The sequence below is a fragment of the Mesoplodon bidens genome, assembly GCF_964165515.1.
Source record: "Mesoplodon bidens genome assembly, chromosome: 2".
NCBI classification, from domain to species: Eukaryota; Metazoa; Chordata; class Mammalia; order Artiodactyla; family Ziphiidae; genus Mesoplodon; species Mesoplodon bidens.
The window spans coordinates 109,832,091-109,844,124 of record NC_138177.1 but is presented as its reverse complement, the minus strand read 5'-3'; positions in this window follow the sequence as shown (position 1 = coordinate 109,844,124).

Genomic DNA, 12,034 nt, shown 5'->3' with positions numbered 1-12,034 from the left:
TTCATATGTCTCTTGGCCATCTGTCTGTTTTCTTTGGGAAAATGTTTATTCAAATTGTCTACCCATTTTTTAATCAAGTTGTTTGGTTTTTTTAATGTTGTTTTGTGAGTTCTTTGTATATTTTGGATATTACCCCCTTATCAGATATATAACTTGCAGAAGTCTTCTCCCATTAGTAGGCAACCTTTTTGTTTTGTCGATAGTTTCCTTTGCTGTGCAAAATGTTTTAGTTTGATATAGTCCCACTTGTTAATTTTTACTTTTGTTGCTCTTACCTGAGGAGACAGAACCAAAAAAATATTGCTAAGACCAATGTCAAAGAGCATATGTTTTAGGAGTTTTATGGTTTCAGAATTTACATTTAAGTTTTTAATCCATTTTGACCTTATTTTTGTATATGATGTAAGAAAGTAGTCAAATCTGACTCATTTGAATGTAGCTGTCCAGTTTTCCCAGCACCATTTAAGAGGCTATCTCTTCCCAATTGTGTATTCATGCCACCTTTGTATGGATTAATTGACCACATAAGCATGGGTTTATATGGGGACTCTCTAATCTGTTCCATTGATCTATGTGTCTGTTTTTGTGCCAGTACCATACTGTTTTAATTACTGTAGCTTTGTAGTATAGTTTAAAATCAGGGCATGTGACACCACCAGGTTTCTTCTTCTTTCTCAAGATTGTTTTGACTCTTCAGGGACTTTTGTGCTTCCATACAAATTTTAGGATTATTCTAGTTCTGTGAAAAGTGTCCTTAGTATTTTGATAGAAATAACATTGAATCTATAGATTGGCATGGGTAATGTGGTTATTTTAACAGTATTAATTCTTCTAGTCATGAGCACAATATATCTTTCCTTCATTTGTGTCATCTTCAATTTCTTTCATCAATGTCTTATAGTTCCCAGAGTACAAGTCTTTGGCTTCTTTGGTTAGATTTAGTCCTAGGTATTCCTTTTGATGCAATAGTAAATGGAAGTGTTTTCTTAATTTCTCTTTCTGATAGTTTGTTAGTAGTCTATAGAAATGCAACAGATTTCTGTATATTAATTTCGTATCCTGCAAATTTACTGAATTCATTTATTTGAATAGTTTTTAGTTAGGTCTTTAGAACTTTCTATACATAGTATCAGGTCCTCAGCAAACAATGAGAGTTTTACTTCTTTCTAATTTGGATTCCTTTTATTTTTTTCTGATTGCTGTGGCTAGGATTCAAACTCTATGTTGAATAAAAGTGGCAAGAGTGGCCATCCTTCTCTTGTTCTGATCTTAGGGAAATGATTTCAGATTTTCACGATTGAGTATGATGTTGGCTGTGGGTTTGTTATATATGGCCTTTATTATGTTGAGGTATGTTTCCTCTATACACACTCTGAGAGTTTTTATCATAAATAGATGTTGAAATTTTTCAAAATATCTTCTGCACCTTTTGAGATCATGTAATATTATTCAATTTGTTTAATGAGTTTATCACACTGATTTGCGGGGATTGAACCACCCTTGCATCCCTGGGATAAATCCCACTTGTTCATGGTGTATTGTCCTTCTAATGTATTATTGAATTCAGTTTGCTAATAATTTGTTGAGGATTTTTGCATCTATTTCATCAGTGCCATTGGCCTGTAATATTCTTTTTTGTGTGATATCTTTGTCTGACTTTGGTATCAGGGTGATGATGGCCTCATAGAATGAGTTCTAAAATGTTTCTTCCTCTTTGATTTTTTTGGAATAACTTCAGAAGTGTAGGTGTTAACTCTTCTAAATGTTTGGTAGAATTCACTAGTGAAGTCACTTAGTCCATGACTTTTGTTGGGAGGTTTTTTTTTTTTTTTTTTTTTTTTTTTTACTGGTTCAATTTCATTACTGGAAATCAGCCTGTTCATATTTTCTGTTTCTTCCTGATTCAGTCTTGGGTGATTGTACATTTCTAAGAAATTATTGACTTTTTCTGGATTGTCCCTTTTATTGGCATATAATTGTTTGTTGTAATCTCTTATGATCCTTAGTATTCCTGTGGTGCCAGTTTTAACTTCTCCTCTTTTATTTCTGATTTTCTTTATTTGGGCCCTCTCTCTCTCTCTCTTTTTATTTTTTATTTTTTGGTGATCTTTTTTCTTTTTTTCTTTTCACATCTTTATTGGAGTATAAATGTTTTACAATATTGTGTTAGTTTCTACAGTACAACAGAGTGAATCAGCTACATGTATACATATATCTCCATACCCTCCCTCTTGAGCCTCCTTCCCACCCTCCCTATTCCATCCCTCTAGGTCATCACAAAGCACCGAGCTGATCTCCCTGTGCTATGCAGCAGCTTCCCTTTTTTTTTCTTAAGGAGTCTAGCTAAATTTTATCAATTTTCTTTATCTTTTCAAAGAACCAGATCTTAGTTTCATTGATCTTTTCAATTTAAGTCCTATTTATTTCTGCTCTGATCTTTATGCTTTCTTTCCTTCTACTAACTTTGGGTTTTGTTTGTTGTTCTTTCTCTAGTTACTTTAGGTGTAAGGTTAGGTTGAGATTTTTGTTTCCTGAGGTAAGCTTGTATTGCTATAAATTTCCCTCTTTTTTTTTTTTTTTTGTGGTACGCGGGCCTCTCACTGTTGTGGCCTCCCGTTGCGGAGCACAGGCTCCGGACGCGCAGGCTCAGTAGCCATGGCTCACGGGCCCAGCCGCTCCACAGCATGTGTGATCCTCCGGGACCGGGGAACAAACCCGTGTTCCCTGCATTGGCAGGCGGATTCTCAACCACTGCGCCACCAGGGAAGCCCTAAATTTCCCTCTTAGAACTGCTTTTGCTGTGTCCTGTAGGTTTTGGATCATCATGTTTTGTTTTCATTTGTCTCTACGTATTTTTTGATTTCCTCTTTGATTTCTTCAGTGATCTATTGGATGTTTAGTAGCATGTTGTTTAGCCTCCATGTGTTTGTGTTTTTTGCAGTTTTTCCTTGTAGTTGATTTCTAGTCTCATATTGGTATTGTCAGAAAAGATGCTTGATATGATTTCAGTCTTCCTAAATTTGAGATTTGTAGCCTAGCATGTGATCTATCCTGGAGAATGTTCCATGTGCACTTGAAAAGAATTTCTAGTCTTCTGGTTTGGGGTGAAATGTTTTGTATATATCTATTTTGTATATATCTATTATATGGATAATCTAATGTGTCATTTAAGGCCAGAATTCCCTTATTGATTTTTCTGTTTGGACGATCTGTCCATTAATGTAAGTGGTGTGTTGAAGTCACCTAAAATTATTGTATTACTGCCAGTTTCTCCCTTTATGTTTGTTAATGTTTGATTTATGTGTTTAGGTGCTCCTGTGTTGGGTGCATATCTATTTACAATTGTTATATCTTGTTGTTGCATTGACCCTTTTGTCATTATGTAATGTCTTTTTTGTCTCTTTTTACAGTCTTTGTTTTAAAGTTCATTTTGTCAGACATATAAGTATTGCTACCTCAGGTTTTCATTTCCATTTACATGGATTACCTTTTTCCATTCGCTCACTTTCAGTCTGTGTGTCTTCAGATCTGAAGTGAGTCTCTTGTAGTTGCATATATATGGGTCTTTTTTCTTTTTATCCATTCAGCCACTCTGTGTCTTTTGATTGGAGAATTTAGCCCATTATATTTAAAGTAATTATTGATAGGTAGGTACTTATTGCCATTTTGTTAATTTTTTTTCTGGTTGTTTTTGTAGTTCTTTTGTGTTTCTTCTTTTGCTTTCTTTTGGATTCCCTTCTCTCTCTCTCTCTCTCTCTCTCTCTCTCTCTCTCTCTCTCTCTCTCTCCCTCTCTTTTGCATGTATCTATTGTAGGTTTTTGGTTTGTGAATAGCTGAGGTTCATATATAATGTATAGTTTATACATGATGATGTTGATTTTTTTCAAGTTGATCTCAAGTTCAAACACAGTCAAACCAACCTACATTTTCACTCTTTTCTCCCTCAACATTAGAGTTTTCTGTCATAGTTTACATCTTTTTTTGTTTTCTGTACCCCTTAACTACTCATAATGGATATAGGTGATTTTACTACTTTTGTTTTTTAAACTTCCTACTAGGTGTGTAAGTGGTTGATCTACTACCTTTGCTGTATGTTTGCTTTTGCCAGTGAGATTTTTTTCCTTTCATAATTTTTATATTTCTAGTTGTGGCCTTTTCTTTTCCTCTTAGAGAAATCTCTTTAACATTTCTTATATGCCATCTTAGTGGTGCTGAACTCTTTTTGCTTTTGCTTGTCTGAAGGACTATCTCTCCTTCAAATCTGAATGAGAACATTGCCAGGTAGAGTATTCTTAGTTATAGGTTTTTGTTTTTGTTTTCCTTTTGACACTGAATATACCATGCCACTCCCTTCTGGACTGTAAAATTTCTGCTAAGCCAGCTGAAAGTATTATGGGCATTCCCTTGTGCATAACTAGTTATTTTTATCTTACTGTTTTTAAGATTCTCTTTATCTTTAACTTTTGCCATTTTAATTAGAATGTGTCTTAATGTGGACCTCTTTGGATTCATCTTGTTTGGGACTCTCTGTAATTCCTGGACTTGGATGTCTGGTTTTTTTCTTTCCCCCCAGGCTAGGAAATTTTTCAGCTATTATTTCTTTAAATAAAAGTTTTCTGCCCCTTTTGTTCTCTCTTCTTTTCCTGGGACCCCTATAATGTGAATGTTAGTATGCTTTATGTTGTCCAGAGGTTTCTTAAACTATCATTTTTAAAAATTCTTCTATTCAGCTTGGGTGATTTCCACTACTTTGTCTTCCACATTGCTGATTCATTCCTCTGTAGCATCCAATCTACTGCTGATTCTGTCTGGTGTATTTTTTATTTCAGTTATTGTATTCTTCAACTCTGTTTGGTCCTTTATATTTTCTAACTCTGTTGAAATTCTGTGTTTATTCATTCTTTCAAGTTCATTGAGATTCTTTATCTTTAAAAATAAGAGCATCTTTATCTTTATGAAGTTTGTTGAGCATCCTTACCAACTTCATGGAGCATCTTTACCTTGAACTCTTTATCAAGTAGATTGCTATCTCTACTTCATTTAGTTCTTTTTCTGAGGTTATGTCTGGTTCCTTCATTTGGAACATATTCCTCTGTCTCATTTTGCCCAATTCTCTGTGTTTCTTTGTATGTGTTAAATAGTTTGGTTACATTTCCCAGTTTTGGAGAAGTGGCCGTATGTAGAAAACATTCTATGGGACCCAGCAGCATGCTCCCCTCTGGTCACCATAGTTCTATGTTCTAGGGGTGTCCCTATGTGGGCTGTGTGCACCCTTCTGTTTTGGTCGGCCAACTACTGTGAGTGTGCTGGTAGGTGGGGCTGGCCTCTGGCCTGGTTGGCTGTGAGGCTATGCCTTGTGTGGTGGCTGTGGGTACACCGGAGGGAGGGATAGGCTTCCTGCTCTGTTGGCTGCACAGGAGGGGCACTGGTGCTAGCCCACTGGTGGGAGGGCCTGGTACTAACAGGCTAGAGGGAGTGTTCCAAAATGGCTCTTTCAAGTGCCAGTGTTATTGCAGTTAAACACCACTTCAAAAGGCCTGCTAACATCTCCATCCCCAGGGGGTGTCCCAGTTACCTCCTGTCTCTCTGGGAAGCTCTCCAAGATCAGCAAGTGGGTCTGACTCAGACTCCTTTTAAACTACTGCCTCTGCCCTGGGACTCGGAGTGTGTGAGATTTTGAATGAGCCCTTTCAGAGAAGAATCTGTTTCCTGTAGCCTTCTGGGTCTTCCAAATGTAAGCCCCACTGGTTTTCGAAGCCAGGCATTCTCATTTTTCCCATTTGGGCCCCCTGGGCTGGGGAGCGTAAAGTGGAGTTCAGTCCCTTTGCTCCCTGGAGAGAACTTCTTTGATTGTGATCTCCTCCCATTTGTGGGTCAGTGACCCAGGGGTGGGACTCCTGACTGTACCACATCTCTGCCCCTCCTACCTGTTTCATAGTGGTTTTTTCCTTTATGTCTTTTTTTTTTTTTTGAAAGATTTTTTTTTTAATTAATTAATTTATTTATTTATGGCTGTGTTGGGTCTTCGTTTCTGCGTGAGGGCTTTCTCTAGTTGTGGCAAGCGGGGGCCACTCTTCATCACAGTGCGCACGCGGGCCTCTCACTATCGTGGCCTCTCTTGTTGCAGAGCACAGGCTCCAGATGCGCAGGCTCAGTAATTGTGGCTCACGGGCCCAGTAGCTCCGCGGCATGTGGGATCTTCCCAGACCAGGGCTCGAACCCGTGTCCCCTGCATTGGCAGGCAGACTCTCAACCACTGCACCACCAGGGAAGCCCTCCTTTATGTCTTTAGTTGTGGAAAATCTTTTATGTTAGTCTTCAGGTGGTTCTCATAGATAGTTACCCTGTAAGTAGTTGTAGTCTTGGTGTGTCCATGGGTAGAAATGAGTTCTGGATCCTCCTACTTTGCCACCTTCTCCAGTGAGGAGTACTTAAAGAAGGGACTATTTACAACAGTAGCTACATAAACCAGACACACTATCATTGCAGCAAGATTCCAAGGGATGGCCGTGTACCCCAGGGCTAGTGAGAGCAATGAACTATTACTACTCCTAGATGGGATTGGGGTAGAGAATGGAGCAGTTTTCCAAACCCAAACAGAGCTGATGGAGGGGCCACCAACAGTAGCTGTGGTCTTTGAACCTAGCCACTGATCCAGGGGAATCAATACCCTAACCTCTCTCTCCTTTCATCCCTTTTCTGCTACTTTCCTATTGGCTGAACCTAACAGGAAGCCAGAGCACAGGAAACCTGTTGATGTAGTCCATCCACACAGGCCAGCCTGCCAGGACACAAACAGGGAGAGGAAAGTGCAAGAACAATCAGAGAATAGTGACAGATCTTGAAGGTCTTCTAGTCCCATGGTTAATTTTTTTTTGCAACAGAAATGTTTATTCTTTATCTATTAGACTTAAGAAGGAGCCCAGTGGAGAGCAATGGAGATGATGAAATTGGATGAGTGTGGAATGAGCACTTGCTGAGTGTCCCTCAGTCTCTATGGCAAACTCTAAGGCACTGCCACAGAAGCCCCACTGCTAGTAGAACATAGTTTGAATGTCACTGGTAGTTTAAACTGTTCATTTTACAAATGAGGAAACCGAGATTCCAAAAACTGATTAAGTAACTTGCTAAAAGTCACCCAGTGAGTTAATGGCAGAGTTGAGTTCACTAGAACTCAGGCCTGTTGGTCACCAGTTCAGTGCTCAAGCACTATTTAGGCACAGAGGGTGTAGTAGGAAATTCCCAGAAATGGGAAGCTATAATGGTGGGGAGGCAGGGCAGCACAGTTCAAGTTCACAGTTAGACAGCTCTAGGTTCCAATCCTGATTGTGGGACTTTTAGGCCAATTTATTGTTAAATCTCTCATCCTTATTTGCCTCATTAGTAAATTGGAAATAAAAATGCCTAATGTTTATAGCTGTTGGAAGGATAAACAATATAATATTTATTAAGTACTTAGTATTGTATCTGGCACTGAAACCTCATCAATAACAGCTGGATATTATTAATAGTAACTCTGTTTAAGGATCTCTAAAATTATGCAAACAGTTCATTGACATACTTTGAGAAATGTCCAAGACCAGAATGTGACCAACCAGGGAAAAGTCTCATAACGGACATTTGTAGATTTTGCTAGGAAGCTAGCATTCTTCCCCCTTGGAGAACCTCTCCCTTATTCCTAGTCCCTGTTGTTTGCGGTGACTGATCCAACCCCAGCACCAGGATGGTGTGACCCAGGCCTAAGCCAATCAGTGAAAAGTCCATCCTCCTACCCATAAGGCATCAACCCAAAGATGGGTACCTCATCCAACTCGTCAGTTTAGAGTAAACCCTAGGATTTTGGCAAGAGTTACTGGAAAAGAAGTGTTCTTCTCAACTAAGACTGTTAGCAGAAAGGAATGAAATCAGCATGGAGATGCTGGAGATACATGTGACACCCAAAAGTGAAGCCATCTCAGAGGAGGATCCAAAGGCAAGAGCTTAGAGAATCCTGATGACATCACCTGAGCCCCTAAGTTAGGAGCTAGCAAACTTTTTCTAGAAAGAGCCACATAACAAATACTTTAGGTATTGCTGGTTATAAGGTCTATCTTGCAAGTACTCAGTACTGCTGTTGTAGTTTGAAAGTAGCCATAGACAATACTTGAAAGAACAAGCATGTCTGTGTGCCAATAAAACTTTATTTACAAAAACAGGCAATGAGCTATAGTTCGCTTGCTCCTACCCTAGACCATACCTAAAGCCAGACAACCTTGGGACTTTTCAGTTAGGTTTGCCATTAAATTCCCCCTTTGGCTTAGTTTGAGTTATTTACAATGGGAAGAGTCCTGATACAAGTTTCCATTTGATAAAATACGATCTTAATTAATCTAGTAGGTCACAGATTGCATAATGGTGGAAAACCTGGTCATTTCTGTCACTAAATAGAAATTTTAGGGGAAAAAATCCTCTTTCTAGGTCTATTCTACAACTGCTGGTTGTTTGGGGTCATGTGTTGCCACAGAAGTTAGATTTTTTTTTTAATAAATTTATTTATTTTATTTATTTATTTTTGGCTGTGTTGGGTCTTCGTTGCTGCACGTGGCTTTCTCTAGTTGCGGTGAGAGGGGGCTACTCTTCATTGCGTGTGTGGGCTTCTCATTGTAGGGCTTCTCGTGTTGCGGAGCATGAGCTCTAGGCACGCAGGCTCCAGTAGTTGTGGCACGTGGGCTCAGTAGTTGTGGGTCGCAGGTTCTAGAGCGCAGGCTCAGTAGTTGTGGCGCACGGGCTTAGTTGCTCCGTGGCATGCGGGATCTTCCCAGACCAGGGCTCAAACCAGTGTCCCCTGAATTGGCAGGCGGATTCTTAACCACTGCGCCACCAGGGAAGCCCAGAAGTTGGATTTTAAATGGTGTTTATCTCCTTCTTGTCACGGAGGAGAAGCAAGTACTCCCACGAGTCTTTGCCTTAGAGCAAGTGGTCCACAAGAGACTAAAACACTCACTTGAGTGACTGCAGGACAAAATGATCCCAGAGGCTGTCATCCACAGATGCTTACAACCCTATAGGAAGAGCTCTTACTCAGTTCATGTAAAAATGGGAGTGAGGGTTTGCTGTGTGGAGGGGAAGAACTGGATGTTTGTCAGGCCCAAACGTTCCTACTGAGGGAATTTATCACCCTTCTTCGGAAATGACTTTGCTCTAAGGAGGATCTTATGCTCCTTAGATCAGGACTACTTACTCTATATTTTCTGACTAATTTTTTGCAGTTAGTCAGACTTTCCTGGGATTAAGCCGACTTATTTGAAAGCTGAACACTGCAGTCCTGATCTCAGAACATTAAGTGGAGCTCCTTCTGGCAAGTTGCAGATATTATAAGTGTCCACTTGAGTTTCAGTGTTCACTGAGCAACCAAATGTGTTAGGAGCAGCAAAGAACCTAACAGTCGACTATGTCTTTTCCTGAAAACTGAATGGATATCACCAGTGTGGGATATATTCAAACACTAAATTGTACAGAGTAAACTTGAAATGCCATCCTTGTTAGAAGAATGAGATTACCTTAATCAGTTTGGGCTGCTGTAACAAAGCATCCAGACTGGGTGGCCAAAAAACATAAGTTTATTTCTCACAGTCTGGAGGCTGAGAAGTCCAGGATCACCAGATTTGGTGTCTGGTGAGAGAGAGCTGGCTTCCTGGTTCACGGATGATGTCTTCTTGTGTCCTTACATGGATGAAGGGTTGAGAGCTCTCTTGGGGCTCTTCTATTTTTATTTATTTTATTATTATTATTATTATTATTATTATTGTGTGGTACGCAGGCCTTTCACTGTTGTGGCTTCTCCCGTTGCGGAGTACAGGCTCCAGACGCGCAGGATCAGCGGCCATGGCTCACGGGCCCAGCCGCTCCGCGGCATGTGGGATCTTCCCAGACCAGGGCACGAACCCGTGTCCCCTGCATCGGCAGGCAGACTCTCAACCATTGCGCCACCAGGGAAGCCCAATGAAAGGGTTTTTGGCTAAGATGGTGTTTAAAAATTTTTCCACTGTGGTTGCTTTTACATGGAGTATGCCTTGTCTCTTTGCCAGAGTTCTTATCACTCCCTATTAATTATATCTGACCTTGTTATCTGCCTGGCCCCTGCTGCCATTTGAATTCCTAACACTTGACAGAGAGGAGGGGCAATGAGGGACAACTTGCAGTATCTGTGGGGTAGGCAGAGGAGAGGTAACAATGAAGGTTAGAAGAGAACTAGGAAAAAGTGGTGTTTTGAAAGCAAAAGGTGTTCTAAGATGGAAGTGAAATCGGTACAGAAAGTTCAAATAGAATGAGAACAAGGAGTTAGCAATGAGATTACTGTTTGAGGTGGGACAAAACTAGATTATAGTTGGGTTAAGCAGTGCAAGGAATTGAACTAGGACTAGTAGCCAGTGTAGTTTTGACTAAAAAAATAATGATTCAGACTTCGAATCCAACCTTCTCACTGAAATGCAGCTATCATCACCAGACTTATGTTTCTAGAAAAAAACAATCTTTCATTGAATCTTAGCTACATTGTCATACTGACTCCGAGACTGATTGAAGGATCTTAACCAAGTCATTGGGGGAAACGAAAGAGATGCCAAGAACTAAACAGGTTAATTTCTTGGCACAAGGAAGCGCATGAGGTCTTCTAGAAGCCACTAACACATTTTACATGATTGCTTAATTTCAGGAAATCCTGACTCATTGCCCCTGTAGAGTAGGAAGCAAAGGCTGGTCTCAGTTTACAATCCTGTAAACCAGCTTTGAGTAGAGCAGAGGTTATTCTTGGCAGAAATCTGTCTGTTTAGTGCCTATTTTAATTTGAAAATGTCTTGGTATGTGTATGTTTTATTTTCTTTGAGGAAAAAACAGGCTTTATTTGGGATGTTCTGGGAATAGTTAAGACTAAATGGGCAAGGGAACACCTTCTGGCTTAACTTTTGAATGGGAAATGGGGATACCATCATCAAATCTATGCAGTCAGACAATGATTGCCTTGATAAATGGCCCAGGCAACAATTGAATAAAGAAAATGAGACGTTAGAATCAGTTTGCTAAACCAGGGTGCCAGTGTTGAGTAATGCAAGAACTGGAATGCTACTAATAGTGTCACTGAAAATTTAACCACTTTCTTATTTAATCCTCATAATAATGTAGAGTGTTCACTGTAGCTGTTATTAACCCTATTTCACAGATGAGAATAACATGAAAAAGAATAATTAGAAACTTGAACCAAACTCACACAGTAGGTTAACGAAGATCCAGGGCTAGACTCCAAACAGGAGGATCAGTGCCACTCTAGATCTGTCCTTCATCTACTTCCTCTTCTGCATTCCTCAGCAACTATTCCAAACCTTCTCTACTAATCCATTACTCACGCCTTTGTCTGCTTTCTCCAGTCCTGATGAATAACCTTGCCTCCTGTGTCACTGAGAAAGCAGAGGTCTCTAAACTGCCCATATTGTCCTCTTACCATGTTAAGCCCTTGCCCATCCTCATGCTTGTCCTCCACACTCTCCCTGCTGCTTGAAGCCAAGTCTCTCCACACATGTATTTGACCCAATGCCTTTCTCCTTCATTTTACTTCTTCATTGGCATCTTCCCCTCTGTTTATAAGACACTCAAGTCAAGTTTCTCTCCTTTGACTCTCAAATCCAGTCTAGTTCCTTCCTCTCTTATTCAAGTTTTTCCAAACAGTTGTCTCTACTTCCTACCTCCCAATTTCTCTTCAGCTCACTTCTCCCCTCACTGCCCTGAAATTTGGTTTCGGGCAGTGTTATGGGCTGAATTGAGTCCTCCCAAATTCATATGTTGAATTCCTAACCCTCATTGCCTCAGCATGTGATGAGGGCACAGAAGAGACAAAGCTCTAATGCACCCAGTGATCGTGAGAAATCAACATGAGGCAAAATACTAAGAAGAGAGGGCAGAGGGACTACCTTCACAGATGGCATCAGGGAGTGTGAGACTGAAGCAAATGTATCATCTATTCCAAGAGACATCTCATGAAGGGGAAACAAAAGTCAGACGC